Below are 15,688 nucleotides of genomic sequence, written 5' to 3' on the forward strand. Positions count from 1 at the left end.
GATTCTCAGAGATGGGCAACAAGGAGGAAACATCCTATGGAGCATAAAATCTTCTGGGGGAAAAAAGGTATGTAGGTAGATTTTTTAAAAAATAAATTATAAAATGGTCATTTAGTATGTTTTCAGTCAAACTAATTTATTTTGAAATTTAAAATAGTATTAAAGGCATGACATTTTCATGTTTATGAAGAAGTAGCATGGATTAGAAAATAAATATTTGGATTTTCTTGGGGAAAAAAGACCATGTTTAACTTTACTTGCTATCTTAAGCATCTAGTATAGAGCCAGGTATTTAGTAAGTGTTCAGTAAAAGTCTGAGTTGAATGGATGTATGGGTAAGAATGAATAAATTACAGGAAACTTGAAGCATCAACAAAAACAGTCACATGAACAAACTAGAATCCTTACATTATCTTACCATTGATAACAGACATCATTTTTGTGAATAAACATAGGAGGCTGGAAATGACCAGATCCTCCCATCAAAATAACAAGTGGCAGCACTGGAACCAGAGGAAGGCTTCAGAGAGAATGCTTATATGGACTGTATCAGGGAATTTATTAAATAACTCTAGAAGCCAGGTTTCAGAGACAAATGTAACAATTGTCCAAATTATCCACAGAAAAACTGGCAAATAATTCCAACTTCCTCCTTTGTAGATCAGAGATTAAAAAAAAAAAAAACATGAGCAATTTAGCTAAACTTGTGTGTTAGTCATTAGTGCTATCTGTAAAAATGATTAGTTTTTCCCCTCTTCTGAGCACATAGTAGGATTATGCTTCCTGGACTCCTGGTAGTTCTGGATGGTTCTACGTGATAAGTTCTAAGCAATGAGTTGTAACTAGAAGGGATGTATGCTGATTCTGAACCAGCGAATTGTCATTTTAAGAACCTTCAGAGCTCTCTTTTTCCCCTGCCACAAAGACTGCAATGTTCCTGATAGTTGCTTCCCCAGCCTGAGTTACAGAGTGAGGATGATGGCATTGCAGAGCAGAGTCCCAAGAAAACCTGTGATGGGAGTATAGCTTGAACAGCCAGGAAATAAATCGCTTATGTTTGAAACCACTGAGATTTCAGCATTCTTTGTTCCTGCAGCATAATCTGGTCTATCTTGACTTATATACATTGGTTTACTATAGTCAACATAGTTTATATCCCTTAAACTGCTCTGACCTGGTCTTCAAAAGTTAGAATCTAATTGCTGCTAGCAATTACTACTCTGTCAAGAATAAAATATAGAGAAAAGAAATCTTGTATTTAATGACTGAAACTGCAAATAGAGAAAAAGAACATACAAAAAAAGGAGATATATGTCAGGAAATACAGTAGTTCTAACATAAAAAGCAAAGGGACAAATTTTGAAACTATTTCAGGTGGCAAAAACAGACTCTCAGCATCCTTCCCTGTAATGGAAATCCATTAAATACAGAGGGAAATGTCTTGAGAAACTAAAATAGCAGACTACACTCAAGATGGCCTAACTCAAAATAAACTACCCTTGGGATAGTGATGGGAATTCCTTACAGGGAAAGTGTGAAGGAAAGGAAATAATAAAGACACATACATGAGTCATTCTAAAGCTAACACAATAATCCTTCTCATTGGTATAGCACTTTACACAAAGCTCATTTGAGCCTCACAACTGCCCTATGAGATATAGGCAGCACAGGGAATATTATCTATATTTAATTGATAAAAAATTAGGCCCATATGAGCTGTGAATTGTCTAAGATAAAATAACTAATACATGACAAAGGTGGGATTAGAACCTGTGTTTTCTAACCCCTAGTCCATGCTGTTTAGATAATATTACTATCACATATGTTTATTATAAAACCCATGAAGTTGCTTTATAGAAAACATTCTGCTAGAACTAAAATCATACTACTGACTTCCTGAAACCACTTGTGATCCAAGTGTAAGCTTTATTTGCATAATTACCATCTGACCAACAGGTGTGATGACAAAATTTGTATTATATTTGAAGATGAGGCACTTACAACTAAGATGCTATATGCTATGTATTAACATTCCACCCTAATGGATCTGGTGCGCACCATCTGGGGGATAGACACGCTTGAAGCTCTGACTTGGGTGGGGCAAAGGTAATATATGTAACTTAAACATTTGTATCCCTGTAATATGCTGAAATAAAATATATATAATGAGCTAAATATATATACAAAACAGAAAAAATAAAAACAGTTAAAGGAAAATAAAAACATTCCATCCTGTCAATTCATCTCTCAGCTGATAATGGTTCTGGATATAAATTAGTACTATGCTTTCTCATATCCAACAGACATTTCAGGGTGTTTAGTTTTTATAATTTTTTCTCACTTAAGATACTACATGGAGAAAGCATATAATGCATATACTCATGGCCAACACTCACACTCCTTATAGCAAGGCATGAAGATTAGAACCTAAAACCATCCTGCTGGGGCTCTCTATACTTCAGGGATAATATTCTTAATTTTACATTATGCACCTATTCATTGGAGGTGACCTACCCCCAAACTGAAACCTATATATTAAGAATATTGAAGATGTACAGGTGGATCTTCTTTCCCCCACCAGGAGTCAGGTACTACCTTGCAAGTTCTCTATTTTTAGGATGCGGTAAAACTCTTTAATTAAATTTATGCAACCAGTTCTGCAGCAATCATTAAGGTACTCTCAAAGATAGTCCTGACATGGAGGAAGCATCACTGATTTTGCCAATCATTACTCAAAAACCAGACACGTAGCGAGAAAAAAAAAAAAAAAAAACTGCTCACACTGCACTGAGATGCATGAAGAAAGTATAGTTTATTCACTGATTATATAACCGATCTAATATTCCTCATACAGCCTCAACCATTTGGTAAAAGGTAAAAACTTATCTATATCAATTTGGTCATTTCAACCCAATCTAATAATTTAAACTCTGTATGGAACTTAGTCTCTTTAGGTAAATTCAGTCTTTAAAATGTTCTATCTCCCCTGCTCTGCTTATCTCCAAGATGGCAAGTAGGCTTTAATAAGAGGACTTTTGTGAGTGTAAGAAGACATTAAACTGGGGCCCTTTCAATTTGTGTAATCTGCCACCTCAAAAGGCTAAGAATAAAAAAAACTTGGCAAGTATGCCTATATTTCAAAGTGAGGTTATTGAACCACCAATGCAACAATTTTGAAAGAGGTGTCCAAATCCTGTCTTGCAACCCTTAGTGAAATATTCATCTCTGGCATAAAGAGTTGAGTTTAAAGACAGGTTAGAAATTGGAAAGAAAAATCTCTTTCATAAATAATTGTTGATTTCTTGTAATATTACTCTTCCTTCTCCCCATAGGAGAAGGGATTGGTATTTTCCCCTTACCCCAAACCAAGTAAGAAGTAAGAGGGACCTGAAAAAGATTCAAAGAGCTTACTTTTTGTTGTCTGCCATTTGGAGGTCACAGGAGCCTAGTGTGTAACTTGGAAATCTAAAGGGCAAGAGTTATGGTTGGCTAGCTGCTCTGACAATACAGTGAAAAAAGTATGGGACACTGACAGTGGCCTATCCTCTCAGAATTTGTCCACATAAATGATGTATTAGCTTCCTATTACTCCCTTACAAATTACCACAAACAGAGTGGCTTAAAACAACACAAATTTATTATCTCACCATTCCAGAGTTAAGAGGTCTAAAATGAGTCTTACAGGGCTAATGTTGAGGTGTTGGCAGAGCTGCTTCCTTCTGAGAGCTCCATGAAAGAATCTGTTCCTCATCTCTTCCTGCTTCTAGAGGCTGCCATAATACCTTGGCTTTTGGCCACATCACTCCAATATCTACTTCCATTATCATACTACCTTCCCTTATCTCTGTCATCCTGCCTCTCTCTTATAAGGACACTTGTGATTACATCAGGCCCTCCTAGATAATCCAAGATAATATCCTCATCTAAAATCCTTAATCACATCTGCAAAGTCCCTTTAATCACATAAGGTAACATATTCACAGGTCCCAGAGATTTGGACATTCATATCTTTGGGAGACCATTATTCAGCCTACTACAGACCAGAAGTGAGCTTCCTTCAATACTCTTTCCCAAGAGGGCCTCCAGCCTGGAGGATGAGACTTCAGCAGAAAGAAGCTGGAGGTATATTATCAAAATCAGGAGTTGGCAGGAATGGGAGGTAGTTCTTTAATGGCCATACAGAAGAGAGACTTTCACTTTGTTAAGGAACCTAGAGGTAAGAGATCACCAAATAACCCCTGAAGACAACTGAAGAGTTGGGTTTAAATATCTATCAAGCAGGACATTGAAGTCAGATGACAATAATACCTTTCAGGTAAGACTTTTTTTCCCTTACTTCTCATGCTTCTACTTACAATGACCCAAAAGGTTCATAAACAATGGCTATCAAATTAGAGGAAGGGGAGAGAGGAGATGCACAATGAAAAGTAGAAAAAATGGTTAAAATGTGCTCCCTTTTCTTCTAAAGGGCTCCAAGTCAGAAACAGACCATTCTCAGGAAGGAGAAAAGCTTTAACTTCAACTGAAGTTCAGAATATTGACTATTACACAGGACTTGACATTTCAATTATGGAAATGAGACAATTCTTATGGCAAGATGTGACCAAAGGACTTTTAATTATCTAAGAGCTTTAGGATCTGCCAACATTTCCTCCAGTGGCAAGAAAAGAACCAAACTACCAAGCAGGTTTGAGCAGGCAGTAAGGGAGATGGGAAGAATACAGATGCTTTATAAATTAACTTTATTGAGTTCTACTTTTTCAGTGTAACCATTACATAACCTTGTGACAGAAGGAAATGTGGGGGAGGCTTATAATTGTGCACAGATCCTTGTAACTGTCCTCCGACTCCTTGATTCTTTTGGTCTCTGTGGCAATGTGCCTTGTCTGACTGGTCACTGCTCACTCTGCTGGCATTTGGTGATGTAGTCAGAGATTGACGAACTTTGAGTTGTTTTCTCTTAGCATGGTTAGGGCCTGATGATCCTTGCTGCTGAAGAGGCTCCAACATGGCATTTATTAACACAGGGACAGCTGGATGTTAGCCTGTGACTCACATTTGGTCTTCAGCCCAGGCTAACTACCTCATAACCCTCATCTATAGAGCCACTTCAGCCCTGCCACACTGAACCCCCTCTGGCAAACTTCCCAGCCAGACTCTCAGCTAACTTCCTTATGTCCCTCCCCCCAGGGTCATAAAGGAACTTTTGGTTCCCATGACTCTAACAAAGGAACAGCCAAAGAGCCGGACCAACTAAATAATTTTGAGGACTAAGTGCAAAATGAAAACATAAGACCTCTTGTTCAAAAATTAAGAATTTTGAGATGGTGAGAGCAGAGCATTAAGCCAAGTATAGGGCCCTTCTCAGTGTAGGGACCTGTGTGACTTCCCAGGAGTACTACTATCTCTGTTTAGCCATGCTATGCCAACACTTTTACACTGGGGTGGCCTTTCCCAGCCAAACACATGAAAGGCAATATAGTTTTAGAAGAAAAGGAAGCATTAAAGACATCAGCTGAATATTCTTAAGTGATTATCCCACGTTACAAACATCTCAGCTTTATATAGCACTTTATAGCTTTTGGGTTTGCGCAGTGCTTTTATACCTATTATCTAATTTGTTTTTCGTGGCATCCTTTTTACAGTAGGTTGGCATCACTGTCATTTTACATTTGATAAATTCAAGGCTAGAGACGGTAAAAGATTCATCCAGGAATATGCAGATGAGGAAAAGTTAGGATGATATACAGGCCTAGATTGGCCTGACTCCAAATGTAGCTTAATAAAATTCCACACCTTTATATTATTTAATCATGAGAGTCATAAGATTCTTCTTGTATGAACTAGGAATTATGCTTGCTTTTCCATCTTTCCACAACAAATAGCCCAAATCAGCCCACAATGGGTATACATGTAATGGCAGACTTACTTCCTCTCTTATCAATGCTCCTCCTCTTTGCATCTCAATTCCCCTCCCACTCCCTAACCCCTATCTCCCCCATCCTCCAATACACACACAGCGTCAAATATTTGGTCATCTACAGTTCAACTGCCACTCAGCATGGATATTAGTCAGGACCAGATGTATAAATGAAACTAAGGAGACCCCAATTGGTGATGGGGGGGATGCAGAAACATACAATTAGCCAATAAAATACTCTCTCCACTGGAGGACTGAAGCTTGAAAATCTCCTGTGAATTGCTTTATTTGGGGCTTTGTTAGCTTATTCAAATGCAAATCCCTTGGGATAGTGACACCTTAAGCTATTAAGTTACTCAGACTCTGCTAAGAATATGTTCTGATTCCTTCCTAAGATCAGGTTTTGTCATGATATAGAAAGCATAAAAACCATAAAAGCTAAGGAGAAGAACTATCCAGTGTGAAAAATCAGGGAAATGGTATGCTTTCCTATACCTACTCTCCAGTTTTATGCCAGTTGCCCTTTTCTCTCACATAGGTAGATCACAAGTGACAGGAAGACAGATATGTAAGAAGCCGACATTCTGCTAGGAGAATGTGGTTTAACATGCTTATTGCTCATAATTAATTTCCCTCTGCCAAAATGAAAACAGATGCCTGTAACCTTGATACCCCCAAGTTATTAAGGCAATTTTAAGGGCTCTTTCTATAAGTTCCATTTAGACTTACTCACATTTGTTAAAGGGGATACAACTCTAAAAGGGAATCCAGAAGGGGGAATGGGTAAATCCACACCTAAAGGATGTGGTGTGCGCTGTCTGGGAGATGGGCACGGTTGTCAGGCGATGCAAAGGCAATTTATGTAACCAAAGCATTTGTACCCCTGTAATACTCTAAAATAAAAAATTGAAATTAAAATATATAATAAAAAAAGGATGGGAAAAAAAGTAAAAAAAAAAAAACAATTGAGGTTTACAAAACAGAGTCAAAATTACACTTAAAAGGGTCTCTCTAGGACAAAATTTTTTAAAATAAATATATACTTGGGCCGGGCGCGGTGGCTCACGCCTGTAATCCTAGCACTCTGGGAGGCCGAGGCGGGTGGATCGCTCAAGGTCAGGAGTTCGAGACCAGCCTGAGCGAGACCCCGTCTCTACTAAAAATAGAAAGACATTATATGGACAACTAAAAATCTATATAGAAAAAATTAGCCGGGCATGGTGGCGCATGCCTGTAGTCCCAGCTACTCGGGAGGCTGAGGCAGTAGGATCGCTTAAGCCGAGGAGTCTGAGGTTGCTGTGAGCTAAGCTGATGCCACGGCACTCACTCTAGCCTGGGCAACAAAGTGAGACTCTGTCTCAACAAAAAAAAAAAAATATATATATATACTTGACAAGAAGAACATTCAGATGCTTATCAAGTAATAGTTGCAGTTTGCTCAGATGATTGGAAAATTAAAATGCTATAGGCCAAAGGTGTAAACCTTCTGATTTACAACGCAGCATCACTGAATTAATAAAAACCTGATATTGTTAGTATTCCAGAGGCCTCAACAAAAACGTGATATGCAACTAAAACAGGTGAGAAATTTTTTTTTAAAGCTGAAACATTTTAACATTTTTCTCTAGAATAACTGCCAGAGCACAAAGCATGTCATTGTTGAGCTCTTTGAAAAAGATGCCAAAAGGCTCTCTTTTACTGCTGTGTGGCAGCCATATTTGACTAAATACCACTCTAGCCCCCAGTTTTTTAAACTACCACCTACACAATTCTCTTCCCTAGAAATAATTACCCTTTCTCCTCTCTTGGCACTAACCTTGAGTGTCTGCAGTATATAGTTCAGAGATAAAAGCAATCTAGCTCTGCAGGTAAAGTCAGTATCTCGACAGAGAGTGGCACCTAGGGACAAGCAGATAAGAGAAGTCAGTGTCCTTATCTGCAGCGGGAAGTTTTGTAAAGCCAGAGATTTCAGAAAGTGCCTGAGCCACACAGTTTTATCCTTTGAGGCCAAAGCCCAAGAACACCTAGTATAAAAATAGACACACTCATCCATTCCCACAGTTACAGGCTAAGCACCCCCAAAAGACTGATTTGTAACTACCAATGAAACTGAAAAAGGCAAATTGAGAGCTGAGATTTAAGCTCAGAAGTTGAGATCAGTACTATAATAATAAAGGGCCCCTTTTCCCACTACATCTTCACTATCTTCTTGAAAGTAATCTCCCTGAGGGTACAGACCAGATCTTATCTATTGCTTAGGGCCTGACACCAAATAGGTAAATCAACTGATGATGGCAAAGTCCAACCTCTGCCCCAATGATCTTCATACTTTCCTAGTTCCCACAACTCTCTTTCATGCAGTGGAAGAAAAAGATTTCTACCAGTAGCACAGTTTTTAGGTAACTTTATACTACTTGCCATTACACTTTCATCTTGCCTCTGAAAGAAGAAACAATTCTAAAAGACTGAGGAGGGAACCATGTTTGAATGCTCTCTCCTTTTTCTAAAATTTATTTTTTCTTCTTCTTAACCACCAAATAGATCTGCAGAAGATGCTTTCTCCTTCACAGCACCCTGGGAAGATAGCAGGACTTCACAGGAAAACAGGTGAATAGTAGTATCCAAAAAGACTAAATCCAGGCCGGGCGCGGTGGCTCACGCCTGTAATCCTAGCACTCTGGGAGGCCGAGGTGGGCGGATCGTTTGAGCTCAGGAGTTCGAGACCAGCCTGAGCAAGAGCGAGACCCCATCTCTACTAAAAATAGAAAGAAATTATATGGACAGCTAAAAATATATATAGAAAAAATTAGCCGGGCATGGTGGTGCATGCCTGTAGTCCCAGCTACTCGGGAGGCTGAGGCAGTAGGATCGCTTAAGCCCAGGAGTTTGAGGTTGCTGTGAGCTAGGCTGACGCCACGGCACTCACTCTAGCCGGGGCAACAGAGTGAGACTCTGTCTCAAAAAAAAAAAAAAAAACAAAAACAAAAAGACTAAATCCTGTGAACCATGGCTCTAAGAGTTAGCAAAAATCTCATGGAAGCCACAGTGGAACTTACCTTCAAGGGACTGTGCGGATTTGGATGAGGAGTATGTCAGTGGTGATCAATATGAACCAAAGATCAAAGAATCCTCCCTATATGTCCTGTTCTGTACTAGCCTCCCAGAGTCATTGCACAGTGCAAAAAGTAGAAGGATAATACAAAGTAACAATTATAGTTGAAACTAAACTTCCAACCAGCCTAACTAATCGGGGGCTCATTTCAGGTTAAATTTGATTGGAAAGAGGCATAAAATATTTCTTGCACATTTGAGTTTATGAAGTAAAATTTATACTCACTATACTACTTTGCCTAGTCCCCACCACGACCACCAGAGATTCAGAATCACTGAGTATCTAAAAAATAGAGGCTTCATGCTCTTAGGAGTTGCACAAGATGCCTCATTCATCTTAAGCAAATTCACAGAGAAAAATATGGACCTCTAAAAAGCAGTCACTTCAACCAGGTAAAATCAGCGTCCTGAATAGGCAGGTATAATGTGAGTCCTTCTCGATCTTTACCAGTGTAAATTATGATTTAGGCTTATAGTCACAAATGTCTCATTCCGGTACCAAGGCAGGAAAATAAATACATGGGATTTCTCCAAGTGAACATTAGATGGAAATAGCTGAATTAGCTGAGTTTCCCCTGAGATAGGGCTGACTGCAAAACACACAGAAGGGGAACTATGTAGACTATATACAATCACCTACATGTTAGCTGAACCCCTGGGTCTGCTAAAGAAATCACAGGCAGTCAAATTAACACATGTATCAAAGTGTACACCAATGAATTCCCAAGCTTTCAGTATAGCCTGATTAATATTAACAACAAACCAAGGGAAAGAAGGATTAAGGGATAAACTATTCAGTCATCAAGGTATAAATTAAATCTGTTCAATGACAACTAAGCCTTAGATTATGTTGTTCCCTGCTGGAGATACCCTTCCCCCTCCTTCTGGCTATCTCCATCTTTCAAACCATAGCTGCAGCCCTATCTTCTGCACGAATTCTTAACTGCTATTTGGAGGTTGGGCTACCCAATCAAAACCTTACAAAAATACAGCATTCTGCAAGTCACAAGTCACTAATTGCTTTATCCATTTTAAATATGACTTCCTAACTACATAGAAAGCTTTTTGATTATAGGAACTGGTATACTTGTTTTTCTTTTGTATCCCTTTAATCAGTAGCTCTTAAATTAATAGATTTCATGGGTAACTAAAATCTCTATAAAAAAAAGTCTGAGAATCTTATAAAATGTTGCAAATTTTTTAATGGCCAAATAAGGATATTTTTAAAACAAATAGCAAATTTCTACTCTGTGTAAAGGTGAACTACATACTTTCCCCTGAAACAAGAAAACCTGGAATAAATATATTAAAAATTTCTATGAACGCATGAGAGAACTAAAAAGGTGACCAAAAAATTGTGGAGCCAAGATACAAAAGGAGCAGGAAACCAAGATAAGTGAGCTGGACTTTTGATTCCAGAATAGCAAGTTGTTGAAAGGCTGAGAAATTAAACAATGATTTTGAAAATCTGATGAGGTTAGGGGAGAAAACCTGAAGACAAGAGTGTATCAGGGATAGAGGTTGGACCCACAAGGGTTTATGTCCTAGGAAAAGGGATGGACTAGAACTAGACCAGCTGTCTCAGGGACTAGGCCTAGTAGTCACTAAGACTGGATTAAAATGATCCAGGACTGTGAGTTCCCACAGGCATCCATCTGCCAGTTAAAACAGGAAGAGCAAGTAATCTTTTCTTAAAAAAAGATAATGTAATATTAGGGCTCAAATTCTTTCTATATGTTTTATGTATAATATCCAGCACTAAATAAAAGATTAGTAAAATATGGTATATGTATATCATGGTATATGTATGCCATAAAAAAATGGTAAACTAATACCTCTTGTATTAACCTGGATGAAACTAGAGACCATTCTTCTAAGTGACGTATCAAAAGAATGGAAAAACACCACATGTAGTCACCATTAAATTGGTACTAATTGATGTACGCTTATGTGCACATATGGAAATAGCATTCATCAGAAATCCAGTAGGTGACAAAAGGGAGGAGGGAATGGGTAAATTCACACCTAACAGGTACAATGCACAGTATCTCAGTGATGGACACACTTATAACTTTGACTCAAATGGTACAAAAGCAATTTACATAACTATAATGTTTGTACCCCTGTAATATTCTAAAATAAAAAATATATATATATATATATATAAAAAATGAGCACACAGATCAGAAGACATGAAAGAAAACCAAAAGAAAATTCAGAAAATAAAGATAGAGATATCAAACATGGATTTTAAAATATTCATGATAAATATATTCAAAGGAAGAAAAGAAAATATTAAGAATATTTGGAAAAAAACTGAACCTATAAGAAATCTAGAACTAAAAATACAATAACCAAAATGAGAAATTCAAATGATGAATTTAATGGAAAATTAAATATACCTGAAAAGAAATTCAGTGAATTGGAAAATAGGTCAGAAGAAAATAGGCAGAAGAAAGCATGAAAAACAAAAGGTTAGGTGAAAATAAGTCTCAAAAGGGAAAGGGAGAAAAAGAGTAGATGGGAAGCAATATTTGATGACATAGTAACTAAGAATTTTCTAAAACTAGAGAAAGAAATCAAGTGAAAGATAGTAAAGTAGAAAGATGAATTCCAAACAGTAAATATAATAATAAAATTACACATGGGTACATCATAATGAACTTGATGAGAAGCAAAAAAATATTTTTTAAAACTCAGAATACTAAAACCCACTGAATTGTATATTATGAAGTAGTTAAAATGGTGAATTTTATCTCCATTAAAACCAAGAAATAATAGAGGAAATCAAAGAATAAAGATACGTTATGCTCCAAGTATTAATAATTACTCTGACCACTTACCTCAACAGAACCAAAAGAATCCAGGAGAAACATTTTAGAAAACCTCAAAGTGCTGAAAGAAAATAATGGCCAATGCAGAATTCTATAGCAGGCAAACAAGATCCTTAAAGAAGGAAAGCGAGGGGAAAAAGACATTTTTATCTAAAAAAAAAAAAAAAAAAAAAAAGCAAGAGAATTTTTCACCATTCAGACTCACATTGACAAAAATGGTAAAATGGTGTTGTTTGGGAATAGGAAAATAGTCCCAGATGCAAAGAAGAAAAAAAAAGAGAGGAGATTGAAAAGCATAAATATATGGGTAAATCCAGATGAATATTGACTATAAACATCATCAATATAATAATATCTTGTGAAGTTTAAACTATAGAGAGATTTAAAACACACAATTATAACAGCATATAAATTGAAAAAGGGTTTAAAAGGAGTTACTGTGCCTGAAGATTGGAATAAGCCAAGGATTGATGCTGTAATATCCAGGGTACCCACTAATAATAAAAGAACATATAGTTACCATGCTAATGCAAGCTGAAAAATAAAAAACTAGTCAATCCAAAAGGCGGCAAGGCAAGAAAAAGGACAAAAATAACTTAAAACAAATGGAAGACACTTGAAGGATTTAGCAATATAGAATTAAACTCAAATATATTACTAATTATAGTGCCTATAAATAAACAAAATACTCCAATTAAACAATTTTCTGACTAAATTAATTACAAATATATATGCTTCTTAGTGAGACATCTTAAACACAAAAACACAGTAGGGTGAAAGTGAAAGGATAGGAAAGATATGCCATGTAACTCTAAACAAAAGCAAGCAGATATAGCTATAACAACAACAAAGTAAATTTTTAAGGAGAGAAACATTGCTAAAGACAGAGAGGGATGTTTCGTAATGATAAAGTGGTCAATCCATTATGAAGATAAAAAATTCTAAACTTATATGAACCTAATAACATAGCTTTGAAATATACAAGGGAAATTTTTGTAGGATTTACAATAGAAATAGACAAACCCACAACCACCCTGGCTAATTTTAATACAATTTTCTCAGTAAGTGATAGAATAGAAAAACAAACTAATAAAAATATAGAAATTTGAATAAAACAATTAACAAATTAGACCAGACTGACACACAGAAAACAGTGTCCAAAACTGGATTCAATCCATTCCAAGTATACAAATTATACTAAAACTGACCAAAAAGTTTGAAATTACACAGAGCATATTCTCTGCCCACAAAGGAATTAATCCAGAAAATTATAACAAAATGTAACTTTAAAAATCTCCACATTTTTGACACTAGGCAATACAGTTCAAAATAATCACGTGTCAAAAGGAAATCACAGTGAAATTTTTAAAATAGTCTGAATTAGGCTTCTGGTTCCAAAATGGTGTTGTGGACACAAGCCAGATTCACTCCTCTCCATAGAAAACCCAAAGCAAATATACAGTCATGATTATGACCAGCAATATCCCAGAACTAAAATATGAGGATGAGACAGGTCCCAGGAATACGGAGAAATGACAAAACTCCAAGCCGACAGTAAAAGAATCTTATTTCCATGTCTGTGATGCCTCTCTTCCCAATCTGCCCATCACCAAGTACGAGGAAAATCTCTCCGTAACTCAGTTTCTACACTGGAAGAAGCGAGATTGAGGTGGACAACCAGCTATACCACCATCTAAGGTTTGATGCCAGGAGACCTGCCCTGTCTCAATCCCAGTGAAGCATCACAAGTGCCTGAGGGAGAAATATTCCTAAAGACAGCAGAGACAAAGGGGCATACAAGACTACCATGCCCAGCCCTGCAAACTCTGCTCAAAAACTCAGCCAAGGAAATACAAAATCAGAGTGGCTATTCAGCAACACTATGCTGTAGGAGGTTTGTTGAACAGGTCTCTTGGGCAAGAACCCCTATCAAGTCTTCCCACACTACCAGGAAATCCCCTTTGGAAACTTTCCCATTCAAGACAAGCGGCACTCTGATTGTTTGCTAGAACCAGGGAAAATCTTGGATTAAGGTTTCATCTACTGCAAAAAGGAGGCAGCAACCTAATGGGAAAAAAAAGAAAATCAACAGGAAAATGACAAAGAATCTCTAAGCAAACACAGCCAATAAAAATCAAAACACAACAGAGAAGACTAGAATAATTAATCCGTCAGAGCAAATATATACATGTATATCCACAAGAAAAAACAGTAAACAGGGAACCATGACCTCTACAAATGGACAACCAGTGACTAACCCTAATGAGATGTCAGTATGTGAACTCTCTGATCAAGAAATGCAAAGAGCGGTTTTAAGGAAACTCAGTGATCTCCAACATAACACAGCAAAGTGGTGCAGAAATTTATCAGGGAAATTTAACAAAGATATTAAAATAAACAAAAAAAATCAAACAGACATCTCAGAAATAAGAAATAAATTTGCTGAACTGAAAAATTCATTAGAGGTTCTCAAAATCATAATGGGTCAAGCAGAATAAAGAATCAGTGAACTCAAAGACAGGCTATTTGCAATTACACATTCAGAGGAGAACAAAAAAAGAATGAACAGAAATGAAGATCACCTACAAGATATAGAAAATTACCTCAAAACCAAATCTAAGAAATATTGGTATTCAAGAGGGAGTTGAGCAAAAGTGGTAGAAAGCTTATTCAAAGAAACAATAACAGAAAACTTTCCAAAACTTCAAAAAGAAATAAATACAGGAAGGTTAAAGAACATCAGCCACATTCAAACCAAATAAGAGATTATCCCACAGCACATAATAATTAAACTGTCAAAGGTCAAGGAGAAAGAGAGGATCCTAAAAGCAGCAAGAGAAAATCCACAAATAATATATAAAAGGAGCTCCAATTAGTCTAGCAACATATGTCTCAACAGAAATCATACAGGCCAGGAGGGAGTGGGATGACATTTTCTAACTGTTGAAAGCAAAAAAACTACTGTAAGAAAGAATACTGTATCCAGCAAAAATATCCTTTAAATATGAAGGACAGATAAAGTCTTTCCCAGACAAACAAAAGCTAAGGGAATTCACCACCACTAGAGTCATCTTACAAGAAATGCTAAAGAGAGTTCTTTGATCTGAAACAAAAACAAACAAAAAAACCCACTAATTTAACAAGAAAAGATTTTGAAGGCATAAAACCCAGTGATAAAATTATGTACATGGACAAACCCAGAAGACTCTGAAACTGCGACTGTGGTGTGCAATCCACTTATAACGCTGCTATGAAGCACAAAAGATGAATTTATCAAAAACCATAATAGGAATGGCAACCTGCTAAGATATAAGAAATATAAAATAAATATGTAAATTGAGATAGCATAAAGTCAAAATGTGGGGGGATGGAGTTAACATGTAGATTGTTTTCCATTTTTTCTGTTTCTACTCTTTACTTTGTGATCTAAGTTCTCATCTCCTTAAAATAACTTCTTATGTCTATAAAATGTTTTCAGGAGCCTCTTGGTAACTGCAGTGCAAAAGCCTATAATAGATTCAATTAAAAAAAGACAAATTAAAACATACTATGAGAGCAAATCACTTAACCACAAAGGGAAATAGTAAGACAGGAAAGAAGGATGAGATGAGTTTCAAATAAAAATATGTCAACAGAAAGTCCTTACTTATCAGTAACAAAACTAAGTGTAAATGGACTCAATTCTCCAATTAAAAGACAAAGTGCCTGAATGGATAAAGAAACATTAAACAACTATATGCTACCTATAAAAAACCCACCTGTAGGGACACACATAGACTGAAAGTGAAGGGGAGTAAAAAGATATTCCATGCAATGGGAAACA

This window comes from Eulemur rufifrons, chromosome 30 (genome assembly GCF_041146395.1).
Source record: "Eulemur rufifrons isolate Redbay chromosome 30, OSU_ERuf_1, whole genome shotgun sequence".
Taxonomy (NCBI): domain Eukaryota; kingdom Metazoa; phylum Chordata; class Mammalia; order Primates; family Lemuridae; genus Eulemur; species Eulemur rufifrons.